The sequence below is a fragment of the Cyprinus carpio genome, chromosome B10 (genome assembly GCF_018340385.1).
Source record: "Cyprinus carpio isolate SPL01 chromosome B10, ASM1834038v1, whole genome shotgun sequence".
Taxonomy (NCBI): domain Eukaryota; kingdom Metazoa; phylum Chordata; class Actinopteri; order Cypriniformes; family Cyprinidae; genus Cyprinus; species Cyprinus carpio.
Genome location: NC_056606.1, coordinates 22,883,924 through 22,906,144, shown reverse-complemented (window position 1 = coordinate 22,906,144; position 22,221 = coordinate 22,883,924).

Below are 22,221 nucleotides of genomic sequence, written 5' to 3'. Positions count from 1 at the left end.
AAAAAGCCAGACAGTGGGTTGGGTGGAAGGGTGTGTCTGGTGGTAGGTGTGTAAAACTTCCTCTTTTATTACGTTCCATCGGGAAGATCCCGCCTCGGTGGCACTTGTGGTTTTTTTAATGGACCATCCAATCACATACGCTGTAAGCACAAACCAAAAAGAAACGTTATGCAAACCTATGCAATCTAAAAATGATACGTGTGTTTTAGATGACAACCTGGTCATGACAGAGCCACAACCTGAAAAGTTTTATGTTTTTGTGCATTGCGCAGCAGTCGGCTGCAGTTTGCAATTAAAAAAAAAAAAAAAAAGTGCATCTGCTGCAGACTTTGAATTAAACAAAGGCATTACACAAGGTCTGTGTGCCAATTTTTTTTTCCATTACTAAAAACGCGCTTTTTAAGTCTGCTTAACAACTGAAGGGCCAGCAATCTACTTTTTTCTATCCACTCAATATAATTGCTTCACACTGTCCTGTGTCACACACAAACTGGGGCAAGATATTGTACAGTTCAATCAGGTCACCTGGCTCTGTGTGTGCAAACAGGTAAAAAGATCTCATTAAAAAGACTGTAACTTAAGCCATATTGATTTCCATCAGCGACCACGTTAAAGACATCAAACAAGTAGAATAATCTCATCCAGTCTAGAAGGGGGGTAATTGATGTCACCTGGGCAACTTACTAGGGCATCTTAAAGGCTTTTTCAGCAAAGCACACAATGGACTTGAAGTGAAATCACATACATCTTGAATGAGGGTGGACTGAAATAGAAAGTGCCAATTTGGTGCCTAAATGATATACTGAACTGATCTTATCAGCAAAGAGAGATTATATGTAAACTCTGATTACAAGCAGTTCAAGATTTAAACAACCTCCTTTTATTTGATTAAAAAATAATAACTATTCATCCAAGTATGAGTACTAAATGGTGACAGAATATTCATTTTTTGGATGAACTTTCCATTCCACTTCAAAGTCTGATAGTAATTACCCTTATAATACTTAAATGAAAACAAAATCTCACGTCTTTTTTAACCAATAAATTTACATGACTTTTTTTTTATTATTTTTATTCAATATTTTTATTGATTATTTTAGAGCTTGGCATTAGTCAAATTATATTTTCATTAATAAATGCCCGTGAAGTTTTTTAGGATTTGATTAATCAACACATCATTTTTCCAAGTATAGAAATCACACTCATATATCATATACTCCAGGTTTTTCCACGACAAGTGGAATCATTGGTTCTTTAAAGGAAAACAACCAGGTTTTTAATAATTTAAAATAAAATAAGAAATATCTTTATTTTTTTTATTTTAAAGTTTATTATGTCTTATTTTTAATAATTTTAAGGAAGTCTTCTTGGGCCCCTTTGCCAACGTTGCCCCCCAGCTCCAACATCCAGCCCCTTGGATGAGAACCACTGCTATTAACCAAAACTGAGCTGAAAGCTGGTGACACGAGGTCCGATGTGTTTTTCCCCCCCCCTGTTCAATCTGGACAAGATGTGAGCATATGATTTAAAAAATCCCAAAAAGTCGAATCAAACTTCATTTTTTGACATGGATTATAAATCCCTCCTGCACAACTAAACTGTGTACAAATATAGTCCCACACAGCATAATGAAGACTATGGTACCTCAAGCTATACAAGGGATTCAGAGCTGCCACTGGGTACCTTCTACGCATCCAACAGCCACACTCTGAACCAACCATATGCTCCTTCCATCTCCATTCTCAACCAGCAGTCAGCATCGTATAAAAAATAATAAGGGGTTAGACAATAGTTCTCTTTTAACTCACGCTACTCTACTCTGGGCCAGGGAACGTCATACGACAGATGCCATGGAGCACTTTCCCCTTAGAAAATGCAAGGGATCTACTGCAGTGTTTGATAAGATCATGTTACTACAATTAAAAAAAAAAAAATCACAAACAAAAAAAATAGAAAAAAACAAAAACTATTCCCCTCCCCCTCTTCAAAGAAAAAACAAGAACAAAAAAACATGAGGGTCAAATCATAGGGATTAAAAATTTATTAAATGGCTTCCTGCGTGTTGGTTACGTAACTGACTTGATTTTGGCAGCCAAGTGTTTTTCGAATTTAAAACAAAATGTCCCTTCAGTCCCCTTATTTACTTCACTATAATTTTAATTTTAAATGTTAACACTCTCAGGAAAGTTCCACACCTATAGACACTTTGACTTCACGCCCAATCTGGACAACCATATTTTGCTTGTGAAATGCGTGTCCCGTTATCTATTATAAACTACTCGTGTCCACGCCCACAACGAAATTTTATTTTTCTTTTTGATAATGTACTTTTCCCAATGGATTTCGTCTTTGCAAATTTCTATAATCTTTAAAAATAAAAAGCTTAAACCACGATTTGACTTAAGATAAACACCCCACAATAAATATCATTAATATTATACCAGTGTAAAACAGAAGCCACGACGCGACTGAGCTGAGCCTCTGGACACAATATCACAGGAGCCTGATTTACCCTGCGGGTCTCCATTAAAAAACACTTTGTCCCCCTGAACTTTCCACGACGGATCTCCATCTCCAGCGCGGAGCCCCGAGCGTCGTCGCTCTCGCTGTCTGATTTCGGCAAAACATTCCGAACTTTAAGGTTGACCCTGTTACTTTATTCCGCAAGCAAGCGCAATGTTTTATTCTCAGTAAGGACCACCAGAGAGCAAGCCGCAGTTTGGTTTGGAGGAGAAACGCTCCACGTTGCATCGGTATCACTGTCACAGGTCTCGTTTCATGTAAATCCGATGACGTCCCCTCCCGTTAAGGTCTGTTACAAAAACTACAACATTCTCTGCTGCTGCGCCTCACTGTTCTCGCCTACTTTCGGAGATTGTAAGCCAGGTAAAACAGCGTCCTCTGTTGGACGAAAAAGACGTATATCAACATAACAACACTAGACTAGTGATCATCAAATCCTTTAAACAGTTAATTTTACAGACTTTATTTTAAAGTCTTCCCTTTTTTCACAAAATCTTTTGCTCTCTAGAATCCATGTCAGTTTCGGTTGGTTGAAAATATTTTAAGTTCAAGTGTTAGCATTATAAACACTCAATGCAATTACTAACATCGATATGAAATTAAATATAATGACAGACAAATTATGAATGTTGGAAAATAAATATACTAACAGGAATATAACAGCTTGACAATAAATAGTTTTTGCAGTATTGTCTTATATTAATGTCAGTTGCAGGGGCAGGTGCATAAGAAAGCGCTACGTCCCACTCCAAAACACACAATATTTTTACACTTTTGTGAATATTACCTCCTGACCAGGGTCTTGGGAAAATTCATGAAAGGCAATATTTTTACTGTTTTACACCGGTAGACCCTTCTGAAAGTAGGGCCGGGCAATTTTGCAAAAATTAAAATCTAAATTTTTTCCAGAAAGTTTGACCGATTCTTTTTTTTTTTTTTTTTTTTTACGATTTTTAACTAGTCAACCTAAAAATGTCTACTAACAACACATGAGTCAAGTTACTTTTTTCCTTTATTAACTCTTTAGTTAAGAACATTCTATTTCCAAGTGCAGCAACAACATTAAGTTGTCAAACATGATGTAGGCAGAATATCTTTGCAGAAAATATGCAAACCCACAACTACATATTGTACAAACTTGTCTTAACTACTTGTATTATGAATCATAAATATACAAGGAAAGTTCCTTTCAGAAAATCCTCAAAGTCAAGGTAATTCAATTCAAAATGACTAAAGGTATAACGCCAGTAGACTTTTATTAACTATAAATCTTCTTTAAAAACAACATGAAGCTTTTCAGCCAGTCACCCCTGATGGCAACATGAACTATCAGACTTTAGGGGTGGGCAATATGACTGAGATTTTATATCACGATATGAGTGATTTGATATCACTATAACCTTATATATCTCAATATAGTTATTTTTTCTTTTAAGGTTTTTATGATCTTAAAATCTTATGAGACAAATAGAATTTTCATAATCCTTGTCACCAATGTCGATATCAAACTAACACGAGAAAAAAAAAAGAAAAAAAAACAGGCTCAAACTCACTGGAGATAAATAAACAGTCAGTGATGAAATAAGATTGAGAAACTAATTACAAGCAAAAGTACAAAAAAACTACATTTCTTTCATCTATCTATCTATCTATCTATCTATCTATCTATCTATCTATCTATCTATCTATCTATCTATCTATCTATCTATCTATCTATCTATTATCTATCTATCTATCTTATATCTCTCTACTTCTATACTATATATATGGCATATACTTTTAAATTATTTCTGAACTAAACTTTTAAATTATTAAATTTATTAAATTACTAGTGTAAAATGGGTAATGATAACCACTTTGTTTAAAACGCATTTTAACATTCAATATGCCTTAATTGTAACTTAAAGGGGTGGTTGACTGTTTTTTTTTTCTAGGCTTGATTGTGTTTATGGGGTGCAGTCTCTAACTGTTCATGCTTTGTTTTTTAAAAAATCCATTTATTTTTCAACATAATTTACCTTTATTCCACACTCGATCTTGTCCCTTCTCTGGTAAAGGCCTTGATTATTTCCTATTATTATGAGCCCTCCCCTCAGAGATACTCAATGGGCTGAGATTGGTCAGCTGGCTCAGTGTGTTGTGATTCACTAGACCGCTCTAGAGCACGTCACGAAACAAGCACGGCAGCACTTTTAAAAGAACATATCTCTGTTTGCATTGAACTTTCGCAACACCCCGCTGCACGACTTTGCAGATAGGTTATATTTTTGTTTTACACATGGTTTCAAAATATGTTTTTTGTGTAAAAAATGATTCTAAGTCTACAAATACTACACATGTTCGAATCTACAATACTACCGTTGAACTGGTCACTTTAGTAAAAACCATGGTTATTTTTCATCAGGGACTGCCAGTGACAGGCTGTTTGCAATGCATAAAAATGCAGTGTATGATTATATTTCCATTACAGAATATAACCTGATCAATATTATCCTTTCAAACCTTTCAATTTCAATAAATGTAATTGCACAAGCTATGTAGGCTAATTTTCAGTTTGTTTATTGTGAAACAACTCCACCCTCTGAGGGTGTCCCCCCCGAAAAATTGTGATTAAAAAACCATGCTGTTCATTGTAATAAAAATTGTAAATAACAACTTTTTTGAAAATCCAGCGTTTAGGTTGATAGCTGTGCATTGTAAATAAACAAATTGTAAATCAACATTGTTAAATAACTTTTTACCAGAAATCCAGCGTTTAGTTCATCGTCAAATCGCTCATCGTCACAGTTGTAAACCCGTCACGGCATCTTTTTGGTTCCAGGACAGAACGTTACCGAACGCGACATGCACATCTACTGGAAAATCATGTAGAATTCAACTAATCTGACGACAACTTCAAAACTCCTAAAGTGTTTCCACTTTTTTTGCGCCCATATGCATCAGACGTTTAGCCAGTGGTCTGTGGGGCGGCTCATCTGAGGCTGAGAACTATCCACACTCACCACCCACTTACACACTACCACAGATACCACTTTACACTAAACCCTGGACTTTCTTTTTGCTTTCTTTTTTCACTTCCCGAAGTTGTTTAATTCTGATTACGCACAAGGCTGCCAGCCAATTACAACCACCCTACAAAAAGCCTGACTCACACGCTCTTCCGAGTGCGAGTATCGTTTGTGCTTATTGCTCTGTTATTGATAGAAACGTAAAAGAGCCATTTCGAGTTTGCCTGGTTCCTAGTCTTAGTCTTAGTCTTTGTCTCCCTTTATCTAGCCTGTTTACCCGAGTCTTGTATCGCAGCCTGTCTCCTGGTTTTGTCTGTTTTGCTGCCTGCCCCAGAACTCTTTGTCTACCAAAACCACTGTAACAGTAACAGTATTATGTCATATGGGTTTTTATCAAATATATTGCTACTGTGATTTGTCTCTTTCATTATACTTTGTCAGGTTCATTTGTGGAAAAAAAGGAGGAAGTATTGATGGCAAAGACTAAAAGATTATTTAATAGAGAGGAACATAAATTTTTCAGTGAAAAAAATTATAGAAACAGTTTTTGGACTGTTTTTGTATGTCTCTTTATCTGTGATGGCATTCACCATTTTGAAAAGATCTTAAACTGTAATACAGAAGAGTACGTGTCCTTACTTTCACACCATGTGAAACACACACTCTGCTATACCCCAGTTATAGTAGTAGGACTATAGAGACTGCAGCCCCATGCAGGTGCTGAAACATAAACTTTGCTGTAAGGCAGACAATGATGAATCATAGATGAAGGAATGCATTTAAAAAGCACAAACAACTCAATTACACTTCCTAATACATAATCAATCATAATTTCTGTGTTAATTTTTACCTGGAACCGGATACATAGTCCACAGTTCAAAGCATAACCAAATTTTCACTCTATTCGTGTTCACAAAAATACTTATTTTGTTTGAATTCAAGCCACTGAGTGTGCCAAAATTTAAACTGTCCACCCCTTTACATTTTTGGTTTGTCCCCTCTCTACACATTAATCTTAAAATGTAATGAAATTTACATTTTCAACCTTTATTAAATCTCTACATATTAAAGTTTGCCAGATGAGTGACTGGCTACCCACAGGGTGTATTATAGTTAACTAGAACTAAAACGTCCTTAAAAAATCCACATTAACTAAAAGAAAATCTAAACAAAAAAAAAAACCAGTTTCAGTTTTAGTTTGTCCAACATTTTAAAACTGATGTACTAAACTAACTTCAAAAACTGAAATACAATTAATAACAACTGCTTAGTGCCCCAAACATTATTAACCTTTACATGTTAATTATCCAATAATAGACAATAAAAAAAAGGTTTGTCGATCAAAACAGCCAGCTGAAATTATTAGTTGATAAAAAGTGCACCAGAGACAAAGAAAGTTTGTGTTTTAAAAAAGCCTCAGTAAACAAGACGGATTGCCCCACTGTGAAAGTATTACATGCATGAGTTTGATGAGTATTAGGTTATACATACCCAGAAAGCAAGATTCAGCAATAATAATAGAAGTAGGATATAACATCATAAGCATGGTAACAGGATATTACTTTGTTTTGATTCAGGATTAATTATAAGAAGTATACAGAAGTTAGTTTATTTGATATTAATACATAGAAGCTGTTTTTATATTTTTACTGTACTATAAACAGCTTTCTGATGTATTAAAGCATGAGTTTTAGTTATGTTTTCATAACAAATGCAGTTTACAGTTTATCCCATTGGTTCATTCCAAAAAACCTGCCATTAGTTTATTGTAAACTTATAAATAATTAGTTTATGATGACCAAAGGAATGAGGTTTCTGATCGTAAAGATAGCTTGTCTGATCACATTGATTTCACAGAAGGATACAGTAGCTCCAGGAACGAGCTCATCCCACTCATGTGTGCATTTCTCAGCCTTGAAGTTTCATTTTCATCACTAACATATTGTGGTTTCTTTGTTCTATTACAAACTCTGAATTTGTTGTTATGCTGGAATTTAAAGTTACAAAGAAAGTTTACAAAAGTACAGGACCCAGTAGAGTACTTATTTTGAAAGATATCATTAACACCACATTTTGGAGGACAAGCATACTTTAATAATAATAATAAATAATAAAAATTTGTATACACACATGCTGATACTCGGGCTACCATAAACCTGTCTAGTTTAGTTGCTATTCCTTATTCGCTATTGTGTGACTCGACTTTGAAAAGGACAACAGCAGAGGTATGGAAAGGATTAGATAGTGGGATTGTTCACATTTTTTTTTTTCCTTTCAAACCACTCATGTATTATAGATTCCAAAGTAATGAGAATAGACCAACCTTTAACTCTACTTCCCACAACGTGAACAATAGATAGCAAGGTCACGTGATAATATTCAAGGAAAACAAAGCTTAAACCACTGAAATTAAAGCAAAGCGCAAAACTGAAGTGACTGATTTTTTGTGTCTGTCTAAATAATAAAATGTTAACTATTGAGAAAATCAGAGTAACTAAAGTAATGTGTTGTAAATTTGTTTTTTTTTAATAAGAATGGAAACTATTTCTATTTACTAATTATTATAAAATATTTAATTAATCAACTTGTTTATAATTTTTTTTTTTCATTCTGTGCTCAAAAAAAGGTACTCCTGAGAGCTGATTATATGCAATTACAGGATTCTTCCTTTTTCTTACATATCGGTATGCAACCCCATAAACATTTTAAAACCAAGTAACCGTTAATTTCTTGTGGAAATATTAAAGTTATAGTTTAATACTCAAAAAAAACGAAAATTCAGTCATAATTGAGCCTTATATTTCTTATCTTCGCCAGATATTCCCTAATTTCTCATGTCCTTTTTTTTTTTTGGTCTTTTCGCATGTCTTTTTTTTCCAAGACTGCTGGCTTTCCTTCTGGTGTGATTTTTTGTGTGGAACATGAAAGAAATATTTTGCAAGAAATGGTTGCCGAAATGGTTTTGTTACCAAAATTGTTTCTTTCTTTTCTTTCATATTTTCTTTTCTTTTTTTTTCTGTTTCTGAAAAAGAAACAAAGTCAAAAAGGTTTAGCCAGAAGTCAGAAAGAGCTTTATTGGCAATGTATGTTTTGCACATACAAGGAATTTGATTTGGTGACAGAAGCTTCCAGTGCACAGCACACACACACACACACACACACACACACACACACATAATGAATAAAACACACACACACACACACAAACAAACACACACACAAACACACACACACATATACACTGATACATAGATGACACACACAGATAGATGGAGTATAGATAGGTAGATAGATAGATAGATAACATAGGAAAACTAGATTGTATAGTATAGACAGATGCATATGATGGAATAGAATACAGTAGAGTAAGATGGGATGGATAGAGGTGAACGTTGCCAGGCATAAAGGCAATATTTAGATTTATATTTATATACAGTAGAGTAAGCATGTAGGCATTGACTAAGATTTTGGTATCAAATATGTTGGGGGCTTGTATTATACTGTTTAATATAGCGGTGGCACTGCACACAAACTTTATTGCACAGTGGGAGAGCATTTTGAATCAAACCATGAGGTGGTGTTTGGCTGGGGAAAGAAAACCCTTCAAAAACAGTCTGGCTTGGATGCAAGGATCCAGAGTGACCTAGTGTGTGCCGGACAGACATGCTAAAGTTTCAAAAAGCAGTCTGCTTTTGGCTGTTTCGCCTGATCCAGAGTACATTTTACGGGGGAGGCTGTTTGGTCAATAAATGTCCTCCAAATAAGCTAACTACCGGTTGTGTATAGAAACATGACCACGATGCAGGGGGAGGCAGTAAGGGTCCAGTGATGTCGGCTGGATGTGATTGGTTTTTCTTTGTAATCTCAATGACTTCCATGACCACAGATTGGTAGGCAACAGGATCAGTAGTCATTTAGAATCTGTGGATTTTGGGTTTCTTTTGAATGTGGATAATGGTGGCGATGTTTACATGAAACTGTTCTTGAGCATGTTACATTACTCGCAAGATGACCCAGCTTTGGTTAGATATTACATAGTGGGTTAACTGATCTCCTGAAAATTTGTTACTCAAAAAATAGTTGGTAGAAAAAGTGTCATTTTTTACATACAACGAAATGTGGGAGGATTCCTCAAACATACAAGTTCTTGGATATTCCCCAAAAATAGGTTACTTTTAAATGGGCCATTATAAATACACTCATATAAATAACCTTCTACCTTTTACCCGCAAAGCTTTCTATCTCCCAATCGGTTTCCCAGTGATTCTTAAGAGTCCTATCTGACAGCCACCTCACAGCATCATCAGGCAGATTATCAGTCCCTGATGTCTGTCTTGAGTCACTTTCAGTTTACTGTGCATTTTAAAATAAACACTGAAGTTAGAAGAAGAGAACAGAAGAGACAAACCACGTCAAGAAAGACCCATTAAGTGAGCTATTTCAATGGCTATGAGGTGATGATAAGCATCAGTGTGTTTAAAACATGCAATTATTAAACCATTATGGAAGATTAAGATAAAAATAAGAAAAATGATCTTTCAGGGGAGCATCACATAAATTTTCCATGGCAGTCTTTTCAATTCTTTTGGATTTTATAATGAGCAACCCATCATATGTCAAAATGAAGAATACACACAATGAAATACTGGGCCAGGTCCAGGTTTTTTTTACCAAGATAACATTGTTTTCAGCAGTGACCCTTCATGTTTACATGGCAATGGGATCAGCATACGGTTACCTGGCATGTGGCAAGCAGAAATATGCCATGGCTTCACAGTTTACCTACTGTATATACAGAGCCTATGCATAAGCTTTTTCTTTTTGTGGTTAAATATGCCTACTCATGTTTCTTGTAAAACACACCTTGTCTGGTATCAAACGAGGCGTAAGTGGTGAGATTCATTGCTTAACATTGTCTGAGATCATCAGATGACTATCTAATGGATGGTCTTTTTTTGTACATAGAAAATTCTGCAGCCCAATTCAAGCATAAATACAGAGATGTCTTTCACGGAAATGCTTTTCAAAATGCATCTGCCATTAATCCTGCTCTAATGGACAAGTGTAATCAAAGAATTCTTGTCTATCAGGCTGAAGGCATTACCAGGAACCGGAGTGGCACAATAGCTAAGCTAATCTGAAGTTACAAAGCTTCAAGGTTGTAAATAATGCGGAAACATCAGCGATTTGTCAGTTGCTAGTAAATTGATTTATGTCATCAGTGTCAAACTGGAAATTGCTTTTTGAAGGTGATGAAAGATGCTGGATACTACACACACACACAACTGTTTTCATAACTGTAGCACACAGTGCCCCTCAAACAATGCCCTGCAAGCATCATCGTATAGTCACATCATAATCATTTTTAATTATTTCTAATTTGCTTTATATCTATATTTTTATTTCCAGCAACATTTTCCTCTTGCCTGCAATGCTGAAAATCTGGGGAAAATCATATAGTTCATAAGAGTTTTACTTTTCATAGTCTTCTGTCTTTTGGGGTTCAAAGCACAACTTGGCTATAGGCTATATGTACTATTTATAAAGTAAAGGAAAAAGGAAATGCATTTTTAAAAAGATTGAGGAAGTTTCTATGATTGTATGGTCCTTCCCTTTTAAGCATCAAGAAATCTTGGTTGGTACAGATTCCATTACATCTCACACCCTGCAGTGATAGTAGACAATGATCCGCCCAGTGCATCCTTGGTGACTATATATTCGGATATAAATACAGATGACCAGAATATGAAACAGAGTACTACTGCTGTTTAGGTACTGAGACAGAAACCGAGACTTGGAAAAGTAAATAATTAATTTTTGTTTCTTTCTATTTCATTATCCTAGCATTGTGTTTTTACTTGTTTTCACCAGGTATTATCACTCTGCATTGTTTTTGATGTTATAGCAACACTGTAACTGCAATCTCATAGACATTATTAGAATTTGGCAGCAATAAAATTTTCAGCAGGATGGGAAAACAAGCTCAAACCTCAGTAAAAGACAAACCCACTGTGCAGACTAAGGTCAGTAACCCATCTATATTTTGCTAGACATTTATTGTGTCCTTCAGATTGATTAACAGATTTTTTTTTTTTAACTCTAGCTGAAAGTGGAAAGGTCAGTCGACCGCCAGTTCGATGTCCATTTGCTGTTCATTTTGCGAAACTACACGGATGGCTCGATCCACCAAGATACGCTGCATCACAAAGCTGTTAAGGTATCTTTAAAATTGCAATCTTAAACTGCATGTTTATAACAGTTCTGAACTAAAGAGAACATGTTCTTTAGCTTAACACAATAAAGTGATATGTTACAATATCAACTAAAATGTAAATGTGAATGCAGTTTTACTGATTTTGCAAAACAAGAAAAAAATACTTTAAATATGTATTTTTTTTCCCCCTCCAGAATATGGCCTGCAATTCCAAAACTTGTGAAGGCTCCATCATGAATCCCAAAACTCTGATGCATGGTCCTTCCAAGATCACACCTTCCTCAGATGACATCCTCAACCAGGCATTGAATTTCATCGATCAGTACTACAAATCATTCAAAATGTAAGAGCAATGTACTCTGTACAATAATGATAATAATAATAATAATAATAATAATAATAATAATAATAATAATAATAAATATTAGCCTATTTTAATTGCATTACAATGAAACCACGCAAGTATTCCAAATGAATGATATTGTAGGTCAGACTTAAAATGTAATTTTATACAGTATGTAACGGGACCTTCTCACCATCCAGTCTGACTGAAAATTAAGCACTCTTGACAAGCTTAAGTCATCACGCAGGCGTATTAAGATATGATTGTGTGGGTGGAGAGGCGGAGTTCCTATCAACTGCGTTTTCTTATGGTTTCAGGAACCCGTCAAAGTAGAATAAAAGATTTACTCTTTATTAACGAAAACAGAAACGATTATATTTCGTTCGTCTTTTAAACCAGGGATGGAAATGTGACAGTTGGTTTACTTTACAAGGTGAATAACCTGTTCTTACCATTTGCGCAGCCCGAATCAAACGGAGCACCAGGCTCGGATTGACAGGGTCACACTGGAGATCACCCTGACTGGCTCCTACACACTCACTACAGATGAGCTCACTTTGGGGCCAAATATGCTTGGAGAAACGCGCCGAGGTGCATTGGCAGGATCCAGTGGGCCAATTTACAGGTTTGATAGCCTATTTTTCGCGGACATTATGGCTAGCACTTATACATCAATGTTAGGCGTTTATACTAAGTAGGCCTATGTCTCTTCTACAGCTTTTCGATGCGTCAGTGCAAGACCGCCAAGGACATGTTTCATCCCTTTGTGTACTCATATTTATTATGCCACCAATGGAGGAAACTTGAGGTAGTTGAATTTATTTATGGCTATAGTCATCATCAATCCTGTAACTAGTATATTATTGTGTGGGCATTTATCGCCGCAGAAAGTCTTGATACAACAGCAAATGCCGGACGCAGTTTTGAAAAAGAAACAGAAAAGACCATTGTAATTTTAAAAGTAAAAAAAAAAAAATCTTTGCACCTCTTTATAACTCTGGAATTAGAAACTGAATTGTATAATTTATATTATTATTGTTTTTGTTGTTATATTATTATTATTATTATTATTGAGTTTACAGGGTAGGCCTATGGCGGTTTTGCTGTTATAGAAAAATAAATATTTCTGTCATATTTAAAATAGAATTTATTCAAACCTTTTTGGAATGTTATGTGTTTTTAAAAACATACGCAAAATAATATTTTTTTTGGGCATGTAAAATACAAAATAAACTTCTATGCCCTTTTAAAAATGTTCTAAAAAATGTGGGTTAAATAGAAAGAAGGAAAGTAAAAGGGCCTTTTTTTAATTTTTTAATAAAATGAAAAATTGCCCCCTGACGGAAGGTTTCCCCGGGAAAAACCCCCCCCAAAAATGTCGATCATGTAAAAAACGGACCCATAAATAAAACCCTTATAAAAAAAATTAAAATTTATAAATATAAATAAAAAATTTTATTTATTTATCGAAAATTCTTGAATTAAATAAGTTCTAAGGGAAAAATGGGATTATTTTCAAATAATTTTGCTTGGATAAAAAACCTTTTCTCCTGCTCACCCAAAACACACGAAAGGGTTAAAAGACAGAACCACAGCCCGGGGTTTTTTCCGAAAACCCAATTGCCAATTTAACTTTACTTTAAAAACATTTTTAAAAAAAATTACCCTAAAAATGCATCCCCCGGGTTTTTACCCAAAATGAATTTCCCAAATAATAAAAGGGTTTTTTAAAGCAGAAAAATGATATTAAAAATTTAAATTTCTAAAGGGTTTCATGTGACACTGAAGACTGGATTAATGATGCTAAAAAATAAATTTTTAAAAGGGCTTTTAAAAATTACTTTTTTTAAAATATTAATATATAAAAAAAAATTTTTTTTAATTGTTATAATTCATAATATTGTGTTTTTTCCGTTTTTTTTTTTTTTTTTTTTAAGGTGTTCAAATAACTGCACCCCCGGGCCATGAGACTTAAAAAAAAAAAAAAAAACCTTAAATCTTCTGGACCCCAAATTGTGGGTACATGTAATATTTTTTTTTAAAATTGCCTAGTAGGGTCCCAAAAAAAAATTTATTTTAAACGGAGTTATTTTAAAATTGTTTTATTTTCCCTGTAACGGAAAGGGGCGTAAAAGGGAAAAGGTCGTGAAAATTTCCCAAAATTTATGGTAACCCATACCGGAATGGGGGGGCCTAAAAATTTAACCCATCCAAGTGCAAAACACGGGTAAAGTGAGAAGTGAACACACCGTGAACACACCCCCGGAGCAGGGGGATATATCCACCCCCGGGGAGTAACGGGGGTTTAGGGGCCTTCCCAAAGGGGCATTCCCCTTTAGTGGGGCGGGGTGGAAGAGAGTCCTGTGCTTTCCCCCCCCTCCCCCCCAACAATCCTAAAAAGACAGGTTTTCAAAACCCCCTTGATTTTCCTGGTTAAAGCCCAACCCCCCAACCATTGGCCCCAAAAACCCCCTTAAATATCTTTCGGGAAAAAAATATGCAAAATTTTTTAAATTAACTTTTTTACTGATGAAAAGTTAAAAAATTTTCCCTTGTAAAAATATAGGTTTTTATGTGGGTTTTTCAAGTCTTTCTCCGGAAAAAAATAAATAAATTTATATGAATAACGAGTGCAAATTTGGGAAATCATTTATATAAAACTAAAAAATTTTTTCCTTTCCCCTTAAATTCATTTAAAAAAAAAAGGGGGGAAAAAGTGTTAGAAAGCCTATAAAACCCTTTTAAAAACCTGGGAAAAATATGGGGACAAAAAATATTTTTTTTTTTACCCAAAGGGTTTTTTTTGTCCAAGTCCAAAAAAAATTTAAAAAATATGACAAGGACTTTGATTAATTGAGGACCCCCCTTTTTTTCCTTTTGGTTTTTGGGTAGATCTACCATCACTGTTTTCCCCCTAAAAAGAAAGACGGGGGGCAGGGATTTCCTGGGTGGAAACCCAGTCAGCTTTTTAAAAGACGCGGCTATCGGGAGGGAAAAGAGGGTTTTAAAGGGTTTTGGGGAAGCCCCATCAAGTGGGGGACCACAGGAAAACCAAAACAAAAAGAATAGTAACAAAAAAGTAATATTTAAAAAAAAAAAAATTTTTTTAAAAGGGGCATCTGTAAACCAAATTTTTGCATCTTTTAAAAAAAATTATTCCATAAAAAAATCCTGGAAATTTTCACTTTTCTATAGGGTGTTTCACCTGGGAGGGGAACCGTAGGGTCAGTTTGATGTGCTTCCACTGGCCCCTGCAGGCGAATGGAGAGGACCGGAAGTTTTTGATATTTCCTCCAGAACTGATCATGGAGGTCCCAATAGAGCAACCCAGAGTAAGTGATTTGGGTCATTCCTGGAAAGGGGGATAATTTGATTTCTAAATTTTTTAAGGTAACAAGTTTGTATAGTTATATTTTAAAAATATATATATTTACGTGTTATTCTGTAACAGACAGTGTTATGTCGCTTTTGTTCAGGTATGAATGGTTCAAAGATCAAACCTCAAATGGTATGCAATTCCTCCCGTGGCCAACATGCTCATGGAAATTGGTGGTCGGAATTCACAGCATGTCCATTCAAGGCTGGTACAGGGGCAACAGAGATCGGAGTCCGGGATTTCTGGTGACAGCCAGCGCTAAAACCCATTTGGGGGTATTCGGCTTCACTGTCTCACGACGATTGCATTACACATCCCGCAACTTTACATACTAATGTTTTGCTTTTACGTTTTATATCCTGTAGCGGTGGGCCAGCTAATGGGCTTAGAGGCCCACGCAAACTGTCTTCATGTGTGGAAAGACCAAGCACTTGTGGCTATAATGTTTGCAGTGATTCATAGCTACAAGGTAAAGATGAAATTATGGTAGAATATTGATATTGCATATTGATTAAGATCCTGCAGTCTCACGGGTTATAGTTTCTGAAAACAAAATTCATGAAAATAGATTTAGGAAAGATTTTTAAAAGCCATTTAGTATTTATTGGTCTTAATATGCTAACATTTGTGTGCAGAAAAATAAGGTCACCATCACGGACCACCATTCAGCCAGCGAGTCTTTCATGCTGCATTTGGGAGACAGAAGTTCGTCTACTTTGGAGGCTGTCCAGCTGATTGGTGTGGTTGGTCCGCCCTTTGTCTGGCTCCCTCACCCCGTGTACCATCAGGAGATGCTCAACTACATCCTTTCCCCCTTCTTCTACTACCAGTATCAGACTTTGATTATCATCATCAACATAACTTATGAACAGACGGGTACCCTGTCCAGATACACACTGTTCAAAATTTTTAAGATTTGTTTTCTTTTGAAGAAATTAATACTTGTATCTATCAAGGATGCATTAAACTGATCAAGAGAGAGTAAATACATTCATAATGTTACAAAAGATTTCTGTTGGAAATAAACCACTTTTTCTTTTGAACTGTCTAATCATCAAAGTGTCATGAAAAGTTTAAAATCAAAAGCAAATCAGCATTTAGAATAAATTTCTGAAGGATCATGTGACAAAAAAATACAAACTTTGTGTCTATAAAGAAAACTTTGAAATTAGCAGTGTGAACACGGTGTAAATTTGTGGTTTTTGAAGGCTGATGCATGGCTAACACACAAGTGGAAAGATAGAAAAAAAGGTCTTCGAAGATGTTAAGGTCAGCTTCAAAGGACTCATAAGGTAAAGACCAGCACTTTTCCAAACAAAACAAACTGCACTACATTCATGCCAACTACCAATGCCATAACATCAAATATGTGTTCTTTCTTTTTAGAGCAGTGTTGTTTTTCTCAAATGCGCATCAATCAGTCATGGCCAAGAGGGTTGTGCTGCCCTGTTCCTATGCACATAAAAGGGAAGTCACTGACCTTTGCCAAAAAACTGAAACACCATGCTCAACCGTGCCTTCGACTCCAAGTAAGAAATGCTGTCTTGAAAAATGCTTCTCAAATATTGTAAATACCAGATCAATTATGAAAACCCATTTGTTGGTGTGTCCTAATATAGCCTGGTATGCAGGGATGAATATGATTTCAGTTAGTTGAGACAGAGAGCCTCTGAATGTGGTCACAGTACTTCCGGGCAATGGGAAAGCCCATGAAATGGAGTGGGTATGGTCATACTATGGCAATAATTGTATATATAAATATATGAAAATCAGTATACCCATTGCAAAAGTTGGACCAATAGATCATTTTTTTCAGTAAGATTTTTGAAGGTCTCTTATGCTCAGCAAAGGTGCATTTTATGTGATAAAAATACAGTACCATTCTTATAATGTGAAATATTATTACCATGGTTAAAAATCGATTTTCTATTTTAATATATTGTAAATAATTTGCTGTGCTGGCCAAGCTGAATTTTCCAGCAGCACAATTATGCCAGGCTGTAATGCTCGTGTCCCATGACCCGCCAGAAAGCATTCTTACATGCTGACCCGTTTAGTTAAAGAAACTGGTCATATTATTAATAATGTTGACAACCGTTGTGCCTGCATAAGATTTCAGTTAAAAAAGAAACCATGATGGTGATTTTTGGTGACCATTAAGTTCAAAAGAACAACATTGATTTAAAATAGATTTTTTTGTAACCTTATAAAAGCCTGACTGACCTTCCAAACATTTTGAACAGTAGTGGATAAAATCAGTAATAATTTCTGAGGCATTCAAGTTGAATGTTGATTGTTCATTGGCAAATTCTAAACTAGTTTTATTATCATTTTCCCTTTCCCGCCAAGAGTTTTCAGAACGCAAGCTTTTCACCTTGCAAAAAACCTGAAAAACAACCGTCAAGGTTGTATCCTAAGCACTGCAAAGATCATCACCTGTAACTATTTCTGTTGTAAGAGGCAGAAGCCCTGACATGTTCTTCTCACTACAGGTACAGCGGGGTTGGCCTTGGCTCACGTGTGGTACCCACACTTCTGTGCTTTTGCCTCATGCTGTGGATGGCAAGCTTGCTGAGTTGGGGGGGGGGGGGGGGGGGGGTGAGGGGCCTAAACAGCGTCTGACTGCCACAGGGGAGGATAATGAACTTAATGGGCAGGATGCAGGCTTATTCTTGCTTGGGCTTTGCAACTGCTTTTAAGGTTAGCAAGGTTTCCCATAATTTCCCTCGTGCTCTTGGAAATTATGATATCACGGAAACAAATAAATACAATCTGCTATACCACTACAGGCAAACAAATGACACATGTGTTTTTAATTTAGGATGTCATGTTGAGGAGTGTAACATTAAAAAACAGCTGAAAGCTGGTGAGCAACATTCTACGACTGGAGACCCACAGAGATACAGAGTGCAGCATACCTGTTGCCCTCTGGACCGAGTTACAGGTACAAATCGACCTCTACTTTATCAAAACCCTAATAATTCCGTCAATAAAATTTTATCAAACCTCAATAAATTTGTATTTCACTGTTTTATATGCAGTATCTTCTTTCTTTTACAGCACTGTCAGCTCTTCACTCTAAACTACTGTTGGTTTTCCTATGACGCTGAAAAGAAGGCAGAAACTGCAGTGCGCTCATCAAGGTTTGATTCTAACAACTTCACTAAAACTTGTAAACATTTTTGACACGCACTGGGTTTATTTAAACGTATCATCTTGCTTTTTCTTTTCAGGTCGTTTCTACTATCCTGTGTTGAGCTGAAGACGTAGATTGAAACACAGAGGCCTTTGAACTTTGCCCCTGGAGATCATGTTGGGGAGTTTTTCCAGAGAATTCTCAAGAGCTGGTGGATGGTAAGTTTGAAGGCACCTCCCAGATGCCCCTCCCAGTCAACCAGAGGTTTTCACCTGGAGTCCCCTTTCAGACTCTAGCCATGGTAACTATCACTAATGGCAGTTATATAAAGCTATATCCAATTCGGAGTTGGGAAGGGGTTTTTTTCCTGTTGAGCCCCAAATTCCAAGCTTATTTTTAAATATGGATCTTTCCCATGGTGTCTTTTCAGAGGAAAAGATATGGCTGACAGATGATCGTATCCCTGCTATGCAAACTAGTGCAGGCTCTTACATACTTTGCTTGATGTGCACAACTCCCACACCTTCCCTAGCGCAAAGCCTGCTGCGCAAACTCTCTACATTGGCGGGTCAGGAAGAGGATCGCAAACACTTGAAGCACTTGCATCTGTAATTGCGCTACATTTCGTCCTTTTTATAAGAATTTAAAATGGGGCACATGTTCATTATTTTGTACGAAATGACACATATTTTCAGTGGATGCAGTTTACAGATTCCTCCATTTTTCTCCATGGATTTCCAGGAATCCTCTACATGGAAAGATTTCTATTCTCCGGCCCACCTTCTTGGAGGTGCTCGAAGAATTTGCCTCTCTGAAGTCCCTGGCCACCTTCCTTCTCAGCCAGCTTCCTCTGCTGAAGCCCGTCGTCTGTAACTCGGTCAGCTCCTCATTGGACCGTCATTCCGAACGAACTACAACCTCACACGTACTGTGTGGAGTACCACACCCAGGTTATGATACTACTTACTTATAACAAACAATACAAAACCAAGGACATTAGACAATAACTGAAAGCCAAGTTTCACCATAAATGAGGATAATGTTCTGTTCTGTTTTTACTGTAGGTGGAAAGGGCCCCACTGCATCTCGGTGGGCACCCTGCAAGCACATGGTTTAACACCATGAAAATAGGACACACAGTTCCCTGCTTTTGGTTCACCCGGTACTGTGATAGTTTAAAAGCTGAATATAAAAACTATCTCTTTTACATAAATGGCAATTTTGGCTTTCTGTATTCCATATCTTAATAAAAACAGAAACTTGAACTTGCTCGTTATTTCCGCTCGGGTGGTTCCATCTCCCAGAAGACCCCCACACTCCATTCTTCTGATAGGAGCTGTATTGGTTATTGCTCCTTTCCGCAGCTTCTGGCAACAACAGCGCTTCCACGACAAGAAAAAGACAGGTAATCTCTAGGCGACCTAATTTATTTTTTTTACGTTTTACATGAAATTCAGACAAAAAAAGCATATAATGTCTTAAGAGTTCAATGAGGTTCTACCCAAAACAGTTATCACAGTATCCAGTATTTTATTTAAGATTGTATTTGTCTTTAGTTTCTCTTTTAAACATCTTTAACGTTTTTGTCCTAAAATAGTGTTTGTCTTATTTAACCCACATCATTTTTAGGTCTTCAAATTAGTCCTATGACACTGCTATTTGGGTGTCGTGATTCAGAAACAGACCATCTGTATAAAGTAGAAACGCTGAAGTTGAGACTTTAGGGCATTCGGGCGATGTCAAGGCAGCGTTACTTCTCGGCAACCTGGTAAACCAAAGGTACGTCCTGAAGCTCCGTTCATGCTGTAATTTTACTAGAAATAATGGTTAATGTTTGTGTCAAAATCCAGTTTTCTCCAGTCAGTCTATTTTTTCATCAAATGCATTTACACTGGGATCAAGTTGGTGTCTTTCGTCTGTAACTGTAATTCTTGTGCTGTTTGGAGCAGATGTATGTGCAGGATGTCTTGAGGGAGCAGCTCTCTGAAAAAAGCCGTGGAGGTTTCTACACAAAAACGCAGGCCATCTGTATGTCTGTCGGTGGCACATGAACATGGCCCGAGATGTTTGCTTGCCCTTTGCAAGATATCCTGGCAAGTAAAACATGGCATGGCCATCGCAGAAGCTGGAGAATATCTGGAGAGGCTGACAGGTGAGCTCGCAAATGGCATTTAGACTCATTAGTTTCGATCTTCATATGAACTGCCTTGTGACCAGTGAACTCATATGCCATCATCTTTTATATTATTTTATTTATTTTTGGCAGTTGAAGAGATACCATGAAGACATTTTTGGAGCTTAATGGCAGAGATCTGCTGCATCACATGAAGAAAAATGCACTTTTAACTACTGTGTTCAAATGTGCTTTCACTGTGTATATTTCTTGAACAGGTTTAAAACTGATGTAAATATACTTCTCTGTGTCAGTATGGACAAACGGGAGGAGTAATTACACATGTACCCTTATTGTATGATGGGCAAAGCTCTGTGATTTAAAAATGGCGCTATTTTAAGAGGAAAATATATGGCTTTATTTTTTGAGCCTTTTCTTTTGTTTTTATTTCATTTCTGACAGTTACTTCTGACATTTTCTAATGCCTTCTATGTACTGTATGACTTTTGAGACATGCCGACTTAACTGTTCTAAGCACGTAATAGCAGCTAGCATTTTGATAATTATATTTTATTTTATTAATGATCGTTCTTCTAGATAATTTATAATGAAATGGACTTGATTTAGGTAAAGACATAAAATAAATGTAAATGAAATGTATCTTTGTCTAATTGAATAATAAAAAAATGGTCAAATTTGGATAAGTGGTGTGTTTTGTGGGGGGGTGTGCAATTAAATCTAATCACAGTGCAAAAATAAATTTTAGTGTGATTAAAGACACAATGAAACAAAGGAAATTAAACAGATATACTGTTTTAAACACAATCACATCTAAATAAGTATCAAACAGTAGAAGGTAAATCTCTATATTTCTTCATATTCTTTCATGTTGTTCCAAAGGCACACAGCCAGAAGTAAAAGTAACCAAACAAAAATGAAACAATGGTTATGAACATTCTATATCGTGTTGTGACAATGAGGTGGAATTAGCAATATTGAACTAAATTGAAAGTGGAAGATGCATGAACTGCAAAACCGCAGCTAATCAGAGAGACATTATAGAGAAGAATGATAGTGAAAGCGAATGAAAGGAAACACCCAGAAAACCATTTACTCTAAAAATTCTTATCTAAACAGCAGAACAAAAGAGACAAAGATCATTGCGGGAATAGAAAGAAAGAAAAAAATTTCAGTAGCGTTAAGTAATGTTTAGGCACCACAACAATTGAATGCAATTTCCACTGAGGGTCACTTGACAGTACTGCCATGAGTTAACCCACAGGTCAGTTCAGTGAGAAGCTTCGCCCAACACTGACCTCTTCAGAGACAGAAATGGCCACAGGTAAGCAAAATAAGTGTTTGTTCAATATTTATGAACAAAATTAATGTATGTTTGTTACTCAGACAGACAAACTAAAAGCCTTTTAGACAAGCATTCGATCATTTCATAAACTAGTCTACGTTAGCTTGCCAGAAATTGCCACAAAAGTCCAAGAAAATAGTGAAAT